General features: G+C 38.8%; 1 pseudogene; it reads right to left on the bottom strand.

Moving 5' to 3' along the window:
- Positions 1-1,232: 1,232 nt before the first annotated feature.
- LOC106983534 (annexin A2-like) lies at positions 1,233-2,597 on the bottom strand (annotated as a pseudogene).
- Positions 2,598-18,136: the final 15,539 nt, after the last annotated feature.

Raw genomic sequence — 18,136 nt, 5'->3', positions numbered from 1 at the left:
AACCTAGCAGTATTTTCAGCATTTTGGAGACAGGCTTTGAGACATTAGTCCACCGTCTTCTTGGTGTTGGCCTCATTGAACCAAATTCCTTTCTTGTTTCACCACCACTCATTTCTATACTTTTGGATTTTGTCATTGGCAAGTGGCCATGCCTGGTCTGTTTGCAACCCCCAGAGTCAGGTGCTTTTGCATCCCCGTGCCCTGATTACACTATCATTCAAAAGATAACCCCCCAGAATCCTCTTTTTCTCTTTAAAGTAATGTTCCTCTCCTTTGATCTCTGGACTTGCACATGGTTTCCTATACCTTACATATCCTGAATTGCATTTCTACTTCTATTCCTTAATAAACCCATTTTTCTGGTAAAATAGCTGGCTGCTTTGCTTTTAAGCTTGATGTTATGATGCATGGTGCATGGCAGAGTGCCCTGGCTTAAAGGGCCAAAAGTGGAACAGATGGTTATTGGATGTTGGAAATATTTTGATCATGTTGGACTGACTTGTTTGGAATGTTGTGAGATGATCCACTTGTGGCAGGGCTGGGAAGAAAGCTTCTGAGACCTGTGAAGAGCTGAGAATTTGAGCTGGGAGAGACCTGAGCTTTCTCCAGCCTCAGGGTACCTTGTAATTTTTGTTTTGTAAATGGACTGAGAAAGATTTGGGTCCTGTGAAACAGGAATAAGTGGGCAGGCACCTCAGGAGCTTGGGCTTCTGAAAGAGAATAACCTGCAGTTTTCTGCTATTTCAGCAGGCAAGAGGGAATTAAATGAGAAAAAAGCTGTCACAGAAGCCATGTGCCTTCCTATGATCCCAGAACAATAGGCAGCAAATCTGACCTTCTTCAAAGAAGAGAAACTGCCTTAATTTGCAACTAGTGACTGGTTCAAAGCAAATAAAACTCATCTCTACTTTATTTACTTCAAACACATACAACTACATGATGCTATATTATAGATTAATTCATTTTCTCTCACCACTCTTCACCTGTTATACCCCACTAGATATTTCATGTTGGCAGACCTTGTTCACTGTTATAGCACTATGCCTAGAACAGTGCCTGGCACATTATAGGTCTTTAATAAGTATCTGTTGAATGAATGAAAAGACAGAAATGAATTTTGGAGGTGGGAGAACAGGGACCCATAGCCACAGAAATGTTTATGAGGAACAAAGAATAGTTACAAACAGAGACTGGCACTAAATTGTTTTGCTTCAAATCATATGACTCTCACTTATTAACTATGTGATCTTGGGCAAGTTGGTTTTTTTTTAAGCAAAATTCAGTTTATTCATCTGTCTATGACACAGTACACAAGAGGTAAACTGTTCCACATCATATATTTCACTTCCAACTCCTTGGAATGTTCATTTCTTTGGATAAAAGGAGAGACTAGACATGACAGGTAGGAAATGCTTAGGCAGCTTAAATAAGGGTGGGAAGGGGGCAATGCTAACATAATCCTTTCAGGGATGGGCATAAGGGGACTGTTAGTCACAAGCTAATTTCTAGAACTCTTAGCTAGAACTAAAGGAGCACCACTCCTGACACCCATGCTGTTGTGGACCTCAGTCATCTCCACCACACAGGTACAGCAGTGTTTTCTGGTAACTCCACTTTGTGTCTTGCTGGATGCAGTAGTACAGGGATTTGGCATACTTTTCTCTTGAATTCAGACCTAATTTTCAACATGTCCACTTCACTGCGAGAGACCATTATTCTAATCAGGACTTTATCACAATTCCCCCTGGAGTTGTACAGTGAGTCAACAAAATACAGGGGTTTGTTCTGAATGCACTGGACCAAGTTCAGGAAAGCATTTTCCAGGTCTCCTTGGATCTCCTTCTTGATGCTTTCCAGCATGTCATAAGGGCTGTAGCTCTTGTACTTGACAAATACTTTTCTGGAGGTGAAACATACTCTGCTTGGTCATGATGCTGATCCATTTGGGCACATCATTCCTTTCCTCTTCAATCCTAGCATCATAGAGATCCAAGGCATCTTGGTCAATCAGTTCACAAGCAATTACAGAGCCATCCTCTGCTCTTCTACCTTTGCAAGGGCAACCATCAGCTTGCAGAAGTCACCAGATGTGTCTGAAACAATGTCCTTCTCTAGATCAGTCTTGTATATTTCCTTGTAAACTCCATTAATTTCCTGAAGCTCCTGGTTGATCTTTGAGCAGATGATCTCAATGAAGGAGTCCTCATCAGTTCCCAGCCCCTTCATGGAGGCTTCTAGCTCAGAAGCCTCATACTGAACAGATATTTTGAATAGGCCCAGAATCATGGTCTCCAGGTGGCCAGACAAGGCTGACTTTAGTGTTGATGCAAACTCCTTTTTGGTCCTTTTTCAGTAGGTAAAGGCAATATCCTGTCTCTGTTCATTGCTGCGGTTGACCAAAATATTGACAATGGTAACCTTATCCACAGCTTTGGTTGTGGTTGCCATTTCAATGTTCAGAGCATCATGCTCAGCGTCAAAATTGGTGTATGCTTTGACCCATATTCACTTGGGGTGTGGAGTGATCACTCCAAGCTGAGCTTGCAGAGAATTTCGTGAACAGTAGACATTTTGAAAGAAGCTGGTCCAGGCACCGAGAGCTGCAAGTGTCCCTCATTGTGGAGCTTGGGCAAGTTGTTTAAGTTGTGCTTTAAATTTCTAATTTGGAAATGGAGAAACTATTATCTATTTCATAGGGTTTTTTATGGCTTGAGTGAGCTAATAGGTGTGAAACATTTAGAATAGTGCCTGACACATAATAAAACCAATATAAATGTTTGCTACAGTAACTATTATTATTTTGGAAAGGTTGGCGAAGGAAAATACTAAGTACATGGAAAAAGACAGGTTAATATTCTCGAAGCAGCTGCTATGTTCCAGAAACTCTGCTTTATGAATTACTTGCACTACTTTATTGACTCTAACCATAATCTTGTGAGATAGGTTGCATTACTATCCCATGCTGCAGATGACGACACTGTATCTCAAGTCATGAAGAGCTGAAACTAAACCTTCATGCTGTGTCCAAGTTCTTCCCACTTTAAAGTACTAACTGCAAGCTCCAGATCATAAGAAAGGGCTGTGTCTGCTTTTGTTTATAATTTTATTCTCAGCTGCTAGCAAATAGTGGGTACTCACAAATGATTCATGGATTTGAATGAATGATGAATAAATAAATGCTTTTAAGAACAACAGAAAGGGAAATTCCAACTAAAAACTATGGAAGAACCTAGGAAAATTGTGGAGGCTGTCAGTTTGAAGTAGGACTAAAGCAGACCAGAGTGGGCAATCTGAGTCTGCCCACATGGTAATGAAGAAGGCCTTTGGGTGTTACAGTGCCCATAGGAAGCCACTTTTGAATCTTGAACTGTGGATGGAGATTACAATTATGTTTTTAAATTAAAAAATAAAAATATAAATATATGAAATACATTCTCACTTTTTAAATGCACACTATAAAATTCAGGGGAAGATGGCAGAATAAGAAGACCCTATGTTCACCTCATCCCATGGATACAACTATGTAACACTCATATCAGCATAATTAACCCAGAAAGCAGTGCAAAGACTGGAAGAACAGTCTCCATAGCTAAAGGTAGAGAAGAGACCACATAGAAGAAGGTAGGAAGAGGTAGAGAAGAGGCCACATAGAAGGTGGGAAGGCAGAGATGTGGTTTGGGAGCAAAATGGACTATACACAACTGAGGTCAAGAGGGAGCTGAGGGTGTGATAAAGGGCAAGAAATAATCACCCAGGGCAACCTGCTTGGGGAAGACAAATCCCCATAACATTTGACTTTGAAAGCATGATGGGCCGAATTTCATGAGTTCTTACAACCAATGGGACTTAAAGCCTGGAATTTTAAAAAATCAACAGGCTCAGCTCTGGGAGAGCCAAGAGGGTGGTAGGAAGCTGAGTCTCTTCCCTTAAGGAGACAGTATGACAGCCACTGGAGATAAAGGATAGAAGCAGCAGTTTGAAAAATGCCTGGGGTACACAAGAGGGAGAGTTATTTATTCATCTCAGAGCATGCCCCAGAGAGACAGGGATCACAGCGAGACCCCACCAGGAACAAGGGAGCTGGCAGGTGCCATTTCCTTCCCAGATCCCCCAGAATAGACACATGGCCACTTGTGGAAGCCAGCACAGCTCTGACACTTGATACCTAACTTGTTTGCATCAAGCCCTGCTACCCACACTTCTGTGGAGCTGCCCTTTCCAGTCATGCTTGCCTAGTATCAGCAGTGCAGGTCCCCTCCTCCAGAAGACTGGTGAAAACCTTAACAGCAGCTCATCTCCTGACCCAAGACCTCAATTCTGGCAGTGGAAGGTCTCATTTTGTAAACAGAGCAGAGCACACATGGTTAAAATGCAACCCACCTGGCCAAGGACAAAACACTGATGACAACAGGCAAAGAGAGCCTCTCCAGACAACTGGACTGATGGAAAGAGTGGCCAGGACACAATAACAGGACACATGCAACACAAAAATGACAGTACCTGAATCAACAGGTTATAGAGAACAGGGAACCCTACACTACATGGCACTATAGGACCTTTTCTTTATAAGGCCATTACCTTCAAGAGCAGGAGAGGTAGCTGACTTTCCTAACACACAGGAATAGACACAGAAAATAAGGCAAAATGATGAGACTGAGGAGTCTGTCCCAAATGAAAAAAATAAGACAAAATCACGAGAGACCTAAGTGAAATGGAGATAAGTAATATGCCTGATAGAAAATTTGAAGCAACGATCATAAAAACACTCAGTGGACTGGATAAAAGAGTGGAGGACAACAGTGAGACCCTTACTACAGAGAACAAAAATAACCAGTCAGACATGAAGAACACAATAATTGAAAGAAAACATACACTAGATGGAATAAACAGCAGGCCAGAGGAGCAGAAGAAGAAATCAGTGTCATGAAGGACAGAGTAATGCAATATAATCAAGCTGAGCATGTGAGAGAAAAAATATGCAAAGTGAGAATAAACTTAGGGAACTCAGTGACTCCATCAAATGTAATATCGTCATCATTATATGGCTCTCAGAAGAAAGAGAAAAGGGGGCAAAAGACTTATTTGAAGAAATAATAGCTGAAAACTTCCCTAATCAGGGGAAGGAAACATATATCCAGATCCAGTAGGCACCGAGATCCTACTGCAAAATCAACCCAAGGAGGTCCACACCAAGACACATACTAATTAAAATATCAAAAAGTGGAGACAAAGAAAATATTTTAATGCGGCAAGAGAAAAGAGGACAGTTACATACAAGGGAAACCCCATAAGCCTATCAGGGGATTTTTCAGCAGAAACTTTGCAGGCCAGAAGGGGATGGCATTATACATTCAAAGTGTTGAAAAGGAAAAATCTGCAGCCAAAAATACTCTATCCAGCAAGGCTATCTATCATTCAGAATGGAAGGAAAAATACAAGGTTTTCCAGACAGACAAAAACTAAAATAATTCATGACCATTAAACCAGCCCTACAAGAAATATTAAAGAGGACTCTTTGGGTTGCCTGGGTGGCTCAATCAGATAAGCATCTGACTTCGGCTCAGATCATGATCTTGAGATTCATGAGTTTGAGCCCCACATCAGGCTCTGTGCTGACAGCTCAGCGCCTGGAGCCTGCTTCAAATTCTGTGTCTTCTTCTCTCACTGTCCTTCCCCCCACACACTCTGTCTCTCTCCCTCAAAAATAAATAAACATTTAAAAAAGAGGACTCTTTGAGTGGAAAGAAAAGACCACAAGGAGAGTATGAAAAGTAGAAGCATAAAGCAATAAAAATAAGTATTTTTATAAAAATCAGTCAAGGGATTCACAAAATCAAAGCATGTAAAATATGACTCCATTTACCTAAAACTTGTGTGGGAGGAAGAAGAGTAAGTAATGGATTCAAATTTAAGCAATCATCAAATTAATATAGACTGTTAAACAAGAGATAAAGAAGGACACTATATAATAATAAAGGGGGAAATCCAGCAAGAAGGTATAACAATTATAAATATTTATGTACCCAAATGGGAGCACCCAGATACATTAAACAGTTAATAAAGAACATAAAGGTACTAATCTATAATAATCCAATAATAGTACGGGACTTTATCACACCATTACATCAATAAACATATAATCCAAACAGAAAATCAACAAGGAAACAGTGGCTTTGAATGACACACTGGACTAGATGGATTTAAAAGGTATATTCAGAACATTCCATCCTAAAACAACACAATACACATTCTCTTCAAGTACACATGGAATATTCTTCAGAATAGATCACATATTACATCACAGAACAAGTCTCAACTAATTAAAAAAGAAAGAAGTCATATCATGCATCTTTTTTTTAATTTTTAAGTTTCTATTAATGTTTTATTATTTATTTTTGAGAGAGATGGCCCAGCATGAGTGAGGGAGGGGCAGAGAGAGAGAGAGGGAGATACAGAATCTGAAGGAGCTCCAGGCTCTGAGCTGTCAGCACAGAGCCCGATGCAGTGCTCGAACTCATGAACTGCGAGATCATAACCTAAGCTGAAGTCAGACACTTAACCAACTCAGCCACCCAGGCACCCCTCATGCAACTTTTCTGAGAACACTATGCAACTAGAAATCAAACACAAGAAAATATCTGGAAAGATCACAAATACGTGGAGGCTAAATAACATGCTAGTAAACAATGAATGAGTCAACCAAGAAATCAAAGAAGAAATTATAAATTACATGGAAACAAATGAGAATGAAAACAAAATGGTCCAAAACCTTTGGGATGCAGCAAAAATAGTTCTAAAAGGGAGGTTTATAACAATACAAGCTTACATCAAGAAGCAACAAGGGGCACCTGGATGGTTCAATTGGTTACGTGTCCGACTTTGGCTAAGATCATGTCTTGAAGCTTGTGAGTTCGAGCCCCACATCAGGCTCTGTGCTGACAGCTCGGAGCCTGGAGCATGCTTCAGAATCTGTATCTCCCTCTCTCTCTTCTCCACCCTACTCGCTCTCTCTTTATCTCTCAAAATAATAATTAAAACATTAAAAAATCTTTAAAAAAAGAAGCAACAAAAATATCAAAAGAACAACCTAACCTTTCACCTAAAGTAGCTAGAAAAACAAGAACAAACAAAACTGAAAACCACTAGAAGGAAGGAAATAATAAATAATAGAGCATGGAGGCTAAAGAACATCCTTCTTGGGGCATCTCAGTTTAGTGTCAGACTTCAGCTCTGGTCATGATCTCATGGTTCACGAGTTTGAGCCCTGTGTCAGGCTCTGTGCTGACAGCTCGGAGCCTAGAGCCTGCTTTGGAATCTTTGTCTCCGTATCTCTATGACCCTCCCCCTGCTCTCTCTCTCTCTCTCTCAAAAATAAATAAATATTTTTAAAAAATGTAAAAAAGGGGCACCTGGATGGTTCAGTCAGTTAAACGTCTGACTCTTGGTTTCAGCTCAGGTCGTGATATCATGGTTCATGAGTTTAAACCCCACATCAGGCTCTGTGCTGACAGCGTGGAGCCTGGTTGGCATTCTCTCTCTCCCTCTCTCTCTGCCTCTCCCATGTTAACTCTCTCACTCTTTCTCTAAAAATAAATAAGTAAACTTGAAAAAATAAACAGAAAGTCCTTATTTAAAAAGGGGGGGCATCCTACTAAATAATGAATGGGGTAACCAGGAAATTAAAAAAGAAATTGAAAAATATATGGAAGCAAATGAACATGAAAACATGATAGTCCAAACCCTTGGGATGCAGCAAAGGCAATACGAAGAGGAAAATACATTGCAATTCATGCCTTTTTCAAGAAGCAAGAAAAGTCCCAAATACACAACCTAACCTTACACCTAAAGGAGAAAGAAAAGGAGCAGCAAATAAACCCCAAAGTCAGCAGATGAAGGGAAATAATAAAGATTAGAGCAGAAATAAATGATATAGAATAAAAAAAAAACAATGGAACAGATCAATGAAACTAAGAGCTGGTTTTTTGAAAGTTTAAACCAAATTGATACCCCTAGCCAGACTCCTCAAAAAGACAAGATTAATGACCCAAATAGACAAAATCACAAATGAAAGAGGAGAGATCACAACCAACGTCACATAAATACAAACAATTATTAGAGAATACTATGAAAAGTGATATGCCAACAAACTGGACAATTTGGAAGACATGGAAAAATTCCTAGACACTCACACACTACCAAAATTCAAACAGGAGGAAAGAGAAATTTGAATAGGCCCATAACCAGCAAAGAAATTGAGTCACTTATCAAAAATCTCCCAACAAACTAAGAGCCCTGGGTCAGATGGCCTTCTAGTGGAATTGTAACAGACATTTAAATGAAGACTTAATCTTTATTCTCCTCAAAATGTTCCAAAAAACAGAAATGCAAGGAAAGCTTCCAGTCTCACTCTATGAAGCCAGAATTACCTTGATTCCAAACCCAGACAATGACCCCACAAGAAAGGAGAATTATGGGCCTATATCCCTGATGAACCAGGGTGCAAAAATTCTCAACAAGATACTAGCAAATCAAATTCAACAGTACATTAAAAGAAGTATACACCATAGTGAAGTGGGATTTATTCCTGGGCTTTAGGGCTAGTTCAATATTCTTGAATCAATAAACATGATATACTACAATAATAAAAGAAAGGATAAGAACCATATGATCCTTTCAAAAGATGCAGAAAAAGCATTTGACAAAATACAGCATCCTTTCTTGATAAAGACCCTCAAGAAAGCAGGGATAGAAGGAACATAGCATAACATCATAAAGGTCATATATGAAAGGCCCACAGCTAATATCATCCTCAATGGAGAAAAATTGAGAGCTTTCCCCTTAAGATCAGGAACATGACAGGGATGTCCACTCTCACCACTGTTGTTCAACATAGTACTTGAAGTCTTAGCCTCAGCAATCAGACAACAATAAGGAATAAAAGCCATTCAAATCAGCAAGGAAGAAGTCAAACATTCACTCTTTGCAGATCACATGATACTCTACATGGAAAACCTGAAAGAATCCACCAAAAACCTGATAGAGCTGATACAGGAATTCAGAAAATTTGCAGGATATAAAATCAATGTTCAGAAATAGGTTGCATTTCTATACACCAATCTTGAAGCAGGAGAAAGAGATCAAGGAATCAATCCCATTTACAACTGCACCAAAAAGAATATGATACCTAGGAATAAACCTAACTAAAGAAGTAAAATATCTGTATACTGACAACTATAGAAAGCATATGAAAGAAATTGAGGACACAAGGAAATGGAAAAATACTCCATGCTCATTGATTGGAAGAACAAATATTGTTAAAATGTCAATACTACCCAAAGCAATTTACACATTCAATGTAATCCTAATCAAAATTGCACCAGCATTCTTCTCAAAGCTAGAACAAACAATCCTAAAATTTGTATGGAACTATAAAAGACCTCAAGTAGCCAAAGTAACGTTGAAAAAAAAAAATCAAAGTTGGAAGCATCACAATCCTGGAATTTAAGCTGTATTACAAAGCTGTAATCATCAAGATGGTATAGTACTGGCACAAAAACAAAGACATAGATCAATGGAAGATTATAGAAAACCAGAAATGGACCCATAAATACATGGCCAATTAATCTTCAAGAAAGCAGGAAAGAGTATCCAATGGAAAAAAGACAGTCTCTTCAGCAAATGGTGTTAGGAGAACTGGACAGTGACATCTAGAGAATGAAATGGGACCACTTTCTTACACCATACCCAAAAATAAATGCAAAGGATGAAAGACCCAAATGTGAGACAAGAAACCATCAAATCCTACAGGAGAATGAAGGCAGCACCCTCTTGGACCTAGGCTGTAACAACTTCTTACCTGTCTCCAGAGGCAAGGGAAATAAAAGCAAAAATGAACTATTGGGACCTCATCAGGGTAAAAAGCTTCTGCACAGCAAAGGAAACAATAAAACTAAGAGGCAACTGATGGAATGGGAGAAGATATTTGCAAATGACATATCAGATAAAGGGTTAGTATCCAAAATTTATAAAGAACTTACCAAACTCAACACCCCAAAACTAAATAATCCACTGAAAAAATGGGCAGAGGACATGAATGGACACTTTTCTAAAGAAGACATCCAGATGGCTAACAGACACATGAAAAGATGCTCAACATCACTCATCATCAGGGAAATACAAATAAAACTCACAACGACGTACCACCTCACACCTGTAAGAATAGCTAAAATTAACACCTAAAGAAACAGATGTTGGCAAGAATGTGGAGAAAGTGGAACCCTTTTGCACTGTTGGTGGGAATGCAAACTGGTGCAGCTACTCTGGAAAACAGTATGGAGGGTCCTCAAACAGTATGGGTCTTCTCCCCATGCCTCACCCACACCTGTGCCTGTGGAGGGGACCAAATACCCCTCACTTTCATTGAAGTATCTGACTAGAAAACTTCCTCTGTGCATTTGCTTACATTTGAACTGAGCTCTAGATGTTTAGTCTAAACTCGTGGTGGTATTTCAGGTGTTAATTCCTGGGCACAAAAGGATTATTTGAACCTCACAGCCTCCAGGTACCTCTTAAACTATAGCAAATTGTCAGTAAGCAAATTCCTTCTTTACCTCAGGCCTGTACATGGTTCAGAGTGGGCATATTGTATGAGGTCCTCAAGGGTCCTTTCCTCTTGAATACTAAGAAGATATTTTTCCCCTTGCTTATAGATGTGGTTCAGAAGTCAGTTTTCAGAAACAGCCTAATCCGTATTATCAAACTGTCAAGAGAATGGGATTCCATTTGGCTTAGTAATTGTTTTCCTTTAATTAACTTTTTAGTGACAATTTTCCCTTCATTGTAATTAGACCTAGTGATTAGAATCTCTAGAATTTGCTCTTTAAGTACCAGCAAGTGTTAAAGTGTCTAGGATCGTGAAGAAAGCTGAAGTTTGAGTTGTTGGTGGAAAGGGGAGGTTTAGGCAGGCCCTCAGTCTCTAGAGCTATTGATTTAGAACAGGCATTAGGTGCCCAGAGAGACTTGGGAGAAAGGTGTTTATAGGGGCCATTAATGAATCCACAGGGGAGAATGAATTATTTCTCTAATAATGTGGTCCATTTATTTTTAAGATCATTTGTGGGTTCCGTATATCATCTAGTTTGTGGTGGAAAGAGAGGAAAGGGAATATTTCTGTCTTTTTCCTCTTTGAATTTTGGAGAACTTTGCCCTGATAAAGACATAAAAGCTCCAAAGTAAAGTAGTACTGTAGGTATGGAAATGGCCTTTAAAGACAAATACTTGATATTATTAATATATAATGAGCACCTATAGATTAATAAGAAAAATATGAACATCCCAATAGACAAAAAGACAAAGGAAATGGACAATTTACACACACACACATACATGCAAAGACAAAAAACAATGAAATAAAAATGGCCAATGATCATAATTTGAAGAACAATGAACTCACATGCTCTAATGCCTAGAACATTGTCAGCAATTAACAGGTTAAAAACAAACTGTCATGGCCAATGTTGGACAGTTTAAGGGAGAAACATTTCTAGAGGAGTTGTAAACTGGTTTGACCTTTCTGAAGAACAATTTGAGAATACACCCCAAAAGCTATAATATTTGCATATCTTTTGACCCAGTATTTTCACTGTTAGGTATTTATCTTAAAGAAATAATTAAGAATGTACAAAAAGAGGGAAGAGCCAAGATGGCAGAACAGCATGGAAGATTTTTTTGTGTGTCTCACATCCATGAAATATAGCCAGATCAACACTAAACCATCCTGCACACCTAGAAAACTGATCTAAGGGTTAACACAACAATCTGCACAACCTGAAACACAGAACTCAGCAGGTAAAAGGCATAGAGAAGTGAAATTGGGGAGAGAGAAGCCACGGAGGGCAGGGAGCTGTTTTTGCTTGCAGAGAGAGGACAGAGATGGGGGGAGAATATGGAAAAAGCACCCCCCCCGAAAGCAGCTGGAGATAAAGTGGAAAATTGGAAACAGCCACAGGGACTGAACTAAAAAAGGGAGAAGGGAGAAAAGAGAGCATTTAAATTCCATTAAGACTCTATAAACAGGGGGAGTGCAGAGTCTGAAACCCTGCAACTCAATAACTGGCAGTGCTCTGGTGAGAAGGGCAAATCCCCAGGAGCAGAGTGGGGTCCAAGGGTCTTTGGGCCACACAGGGAGATGTGGTTCCCCTACTGGGAGGACATCTAGTAGAGGCTGTGTGGCTCCCCACAGGAAAAGGCGCCAGTAGACTCGGGAAAACAACCACATTCGCTGGTACCGGAACAAGGTCATTGGGGGTGAAGCCTGGTGCCAGATGTGTTGTGATTTTCCATAATCCCTGAAATCCTGCTGCTACATGACTGCATGCTTTTTCTGGGGCAGGATGGCACCCAGCTGCAGTCTTAGCATCAGCAGCAGTGACGTACCACGAATGTTCCTGGGTGCAGCCGGCACCCGGCCATTGCTCAGTGAGATCATCCTGCAGAAGGGCAGAAAGGGTGAAAGCCGCAGTCCCTCAGAAATAAGGAGTTGGTAAAAACAGCTGCATCTGAGATAAAACTCAGGAGGGAGGTGCCACCTGGTAACCTGATGGCTTGGTCACAGACAGTGTAAAAGTGGGCAGTAGACTGAGACCAAAGACAAAGGATGGGTGCACGATTGCTGATCAGGGAGAACAGAGTTCCAATAACTAGAGACTGGGTAGCTGGGTGATGCCATTTTCACCCCTCTAGTGCATGTGCATACACACCTAACAAGTGCCACAACAATCGACCCCAATAAGCTAAGCAGTGCCTTCTAGTGGAGAACGGAGCCATTATACTAAGCCCTGCCCAACTGGGGCCAAGATCACTCTTCAGCAATATGATTAGTCTCTCACTTGCTGAGTTTATGGGCTATAAAGTCCTTCATAGTTTGACTTCTAGGGTAAACTGATGTAATTTCAATCACATTTCAGTTTGTTCACTGATCCATCTATTTATTTATTTTTATTCTTTATCTTTTTTTTTATACTTGAACACAGAAAGAGAAAAAAAATTCGTTTTCTTTTCAATGTTTAGTAAAAATATTTTCTTTAATTTTTTTTCTACTATATTTTTTCACTTTTGTGTAAATTGTTTCAAACTCTATTTTACTTCCATCATTTAATTTTATTCTATTTCAGTGTATTCTTTTTTTTTGAATTTTCAGATGATTTCCTTTTTTATTTTCTTTTCCTTTCCCGTTTTTTTAAATGATTTTTCAAGTGCTTTTCAAAACCCAGATGAAAACACACCTAGTATCTAGCACCATTTATTTGATTTTTGTGTGTGTTGTTTTAAATTTTTTTCTAATTTTAATTTTTTTACCTCATTAATTCCTTTTCTCTATTCAAAATGATGAAACGAAGGAATTTACCCAAAAGAAAGAGTAGGAAGAAACGACAACCAGGGACTTAACCAACACATATACAAGCAGGATGACTGAACCAGAATTTAGAATCACGATAATATGAATACTAGCTGGAGTCAAAAATAGATTAGAATCCCTTTCTGTGGAGATAAAAGAAGTAAAATCTAGTCAGGATGAAATAAAAAAATGTTATAACTGAGCTGCGATCTTGAATGCTTGCCACAGTGGCAAGGATGGATGAGGCCAAGCAGACAATCAGTGATATAGAGGACAAACTTATGGAGAATAATGAAGCAGAAAAAAATAGGGAGACTAAGGCAAAAGAGCTCAGTTTAAGAATTAGAGAAATCAGTGACTCATTAAAAAGGAACAACACCAGAATCATAGGGGTCCCAGAAGATGAAGAGAGAAAAAAAGGGGTAGAAGGGTGATGTGAGCAAATCATAACAGAAAACATTCCTAACCCGGGGAAAAACACAGACTTTAAAATCCAGGAAGCACAGAACTCCCATTACAGGCAACAAAAACCAACCGTCAACAAGACATATCAGGGTCAAATTCACAAAATACTCAGGCAAGGAAAGAATCATGAAAGTGGCAAGGGAAAAAAAGTCCTTATCCTACAAGGGAAAACAGATCAGGTTTGCAGGAGACCTATCCACAGAAACTTGGCAGGCCAGAAAGGAGTGGCAGCATATATTCAATGTGCTGAATCAGAAAAATATGCAGCCAAGAATTCTTTCTTCAGCAAGGCTGTCATTCAAAATAGAAGGAGACATAAAAAGTTTCCCAGACAAACAAAAACTAAAGGAATTTGTGACCACTAAACCAGCCCTGCAAGAATTTTAAGGGGGAGTCTCTGAGGGTAGAAAAGATGAAAAAAAATAAATAAAGACCAAAAGCAACAAAGACTAGAAAGGACCAGAGAACACCATCAGAAAATCCAACTCTACAAGCAACATAATGGCAATAAATTCATATCTTTCAGTACACATTCTAAACGTCAATGGACTAAATGCTCCAATCAAAAGACATAGGGTAGCAGAATGGATAAGAAAACAAGGTCCATCTCTATGCTGGTTAGAAGAGACACACTTTAGATCTAAAGACACCTTCAGATTAAAAGTGAGGGATGGAGAACCATCTATCATGCTAATGGTCAAGAAAAGAAAGCCAGAGTAGCCATACTTATATGAGAAAGTCTAGACTTTAAAGAATGTATCAAGAGAGGCAGAAGGGCATTATATCATAATTAAGGGGTCAATACACCAAGAAAACCTAACAATTGTAAATATTTATGCGCTAAATGTGGAAGCACCCAAATATTTAAATCAATCACAAACATACAGAAACTCATTGATAATAATACCATAGTAGTAGGGGACTTCAACACCACACTTACAACAATGGACAGATCATCTAATCAGAAAATCAACAATGGCTTTGAATGACACACTGGACCAGATGGAATTAACAGATATATTCAGAACATTTCATCCTAAAGCAGCAGAATACACATTCTTCTCCAGTGCACATGGAACATTCTCCAGAATAGATCATATACTGGGACACAAATCAGCCCTAAGTAAGTACAAAAAGATTGAGATCATACCATGAATATTTTCAGACCACAATGCTATGAAATTCGAAATCAACCACAAGAAAAAATTTGGAAAGGTAACAAATACTTGAGGACTAAAGAACATCCTACTAAAAATGAATGGGCTAAGCAAGAAGTTAAAGAGGAAATTAAAAAGTACATGGAACCCAATGAAAATGATAACACCAAAGCCCAAAACCTCTGGGATGCAGCAAAGGCGGTCATAAAAGGAAAGTATATAGCAATCCAAGCCTTTCTAAAGAAGGAAGAAAATCTTCAGACACACAACCTAAACTTACACTTTTAAAGCTGGAAAAGAACAGCAAATAAAACCCAACAACAGCAGAAGATAGGAAATAATAAACATTAGAGCAGAAATTAACACTATTGAAACAAAAAAAAAACAAAAACAAAAAACAGTACAACAGATCAATGAAACCAGAAGCTGAATCTTTGAAAGAATTAACAAAATTGATAAACCACTAGCCAGTTTGATCAAAAAGAAAAAGGAAAGGACAAAAATAAATAAAATCAAGAATGAAAGAGGAGAGATCACAACCAACACTGAAGAAATAAAAACAATAATAAGAGAATATTTTTAGCAATTATATGCCAATAAAATGGGCAATCTGGAAGAAATGGACAAATTCTTAGAAACATATACACTACCAAAACTGAAACAGGATGAAATAGAAAATTTGAACAGACTCATAACCATCAAGAAAATCAAATTAGTATTCAAAAATCTCCCCCAAAAAAACAAGAGTCGAGGGCCAGATGGCTTTCCAGGGGAATTCTACCAAATCTTTAAGGAAGAGTTAAAACCGATTCTCTTGAAGCTGTTCCAAAAAATTGAAATGGAAGGAAGACTTCCAAACTCTTTCAATGAAGGCAGCTTTACCTTGATTCCAAAACCAGACAAAGACCCCACTAAAAAGGAGAACTTTCGACCAATTTCCATGATGAACATGGATGCGAAAATCCTCACCAAGATATTAGCCAACCAGATCCAACAATGCATTAAAAAATTATTCACCACAACCAAGTGGGGTTTATACCTGGGATGCAGGGCTGGTTCAATACTCACAAAACAATCAATGTGATTCATCACATCAGTAAAAGAAAGTGAAAGAACCATATGATCCTCTCAATAGATGCAGATAAAGCATTTGCCAAAATACAGCATCCTTATTCATAAAAACCCTCAAGAGAGTAGGAATAGAAGGATCATACCTGGAGATCATAAAAGCCATATATGAAAGACCAATGCTAATAACATCCTCAGTGGGGAAAACTGAGAGCTTTCCCCCTAAAGCCAGGAACAAGACAGGGATTTTCACTCTCACCACTGTTATTCAACATAGTATTGGAAGTCTCAGCCTCAGCAATCAAAGAAATAAAATGCATCCAAATCAGCCAGGAGGAGGTCAAATTTTCACTCTTCAGAGATGACATGATACTCTACATGGAAAACCTGAAAGACTCCACCAAAAAACTTCCAGAACAGATCCATGAATTCAGCAAAGTTGCAGGATGTAAAATCAATGCACAGAAATCAGTTGCATTCCTATACACCAACAATGAAGCGACAGAAAGAAAAATCAAGGAATCGATCCCATTTACAATTGCACCAAAAACCATAAATTACCTAGGATTAAATCTAACCAAAGAGGTGAAAAATCTATACACTGAAAACTATAGAAAGCTTATGAAAGAAACTGAAAAAACACAAAAAAATGGAAAAAGATTCCATGATCTTGGATAGGAAGAACAAATATTGTTAAAATGTCAACACTACCCAAAGCAATGTACCTATTAAATGCAATCCCTATCAAAATAACACTAGAATTCCATGTAGAGTATCATCAAGATAAAAAGACCTCATCAAGATAAAAACCTTCTGCACTGCAAAGAAACAATCAACAAAACTAAAAGGCAACCGACAGAATGGGAAAAGATTTGCAAAAGACATATCGGATAAAGGGCTAGTATCCAAAATCCAAAAAGAACTCACCAAACTCCACACCAGAAAACCAAATAATCCAGTGAAGAAATGGGCAGAAAACATGAATAGACACTTTTCTAAAGAAGACATCCAGATGGCCAACAGACACATGAAAAGATGCTCAACGTCACTCCTCATCAGGGAAATACAAATCAAAACCACACTGAGATACCACCTCAAACCAGTCAGAGTGTCTAAAATGAACAAATCAGGAGACTAGAGATGCTGGCGAGGATGTGGAGAAATGGGAACCCTCTTGCACTGTTGGTGGGAATGCAAACTGGTGCAGCCACTCTGGAAAACAGTGTGGAGGTTCCTCAAAAGATTAAAAATAGATCTACCCTATGACCCAGCAATAGCACTGCTAGGAATTTACCCAAGGGATACAGGAGTGCTGATGCATAAGGGCACTTGTACCCCAATGTTTATAGTAGCACTTTCAACAATAGCCAAATTATGGAAAGAGCCTAAATGTCCATCAAGTGATGAATGGATAACAATGATGTGGTTTATATATATACAATTGAATAGTACTTGGCAATGAGAAAGAATCAAATCTGTCCATTTGCAGCAATGTGGATGGAACTGGAGGGTATTATGCTAAGTAAAATAAGTCAGGCAGAGAATGACATATACCATATGTTTTCACTCTTATGTGGATCCTGAGAAATTTAACAGAGAACCATGAGGGAGGCAAAGGGGGGGGGAAGTTACAGAGAGGGAGGGAGGCAAACCATAAGAGACCCTTAAATACTGAGAACAAACTGATGGTTGATGGGGGAGGGGGGAGAGGGGAAAGCAGGTGGTGGGCATTGAGGATGGCACCTGTTGGGATGAGCACTGGGTGTTGTATGGAAACCAATCTGACAATAAATTATATTTAATAAAAAAACATAAAAAAGGGCATACTGATGATGATGATGATGATAATAATAATAATAATAATAAACCTTTGAGATTTGTTGAGACTTAAAAAAAAAACAAGAAAAACAAAAACAAAATAACACCAGAAAAAACAATCCAAAAAATTGTATGGAACCAGAAAAAACTCTGAATAGCCAAAGCAATCTTGAAAAAGAAAACCAAAGCAGGAGGCGTCACAGTCCCGGACCTCAAGCTGTATTACAAAGCT

This window comes from Acinonyx jubatus, chromosome X (genome assembly GCF_027475565.1).
Source record: "Acinonyx jubatus isolate Ajub_Pintada_27869175 chromosome X, VMU_Ajub_asm_v1.0, whole genome shotgun sequence".
Classification (NCBI taxonomy): domain Eukaryota; kingdom Metazoa; phylum Chordata; class Mammalia; order Carnivora; family Felidae; genus Acinonyx; species Acinonyx jubatus.
The sequence above is the reverse complement of the archived record's forward strand: the minus strand, read 5'-3'. Positions and strand labels throughout refer to the sequence as shown.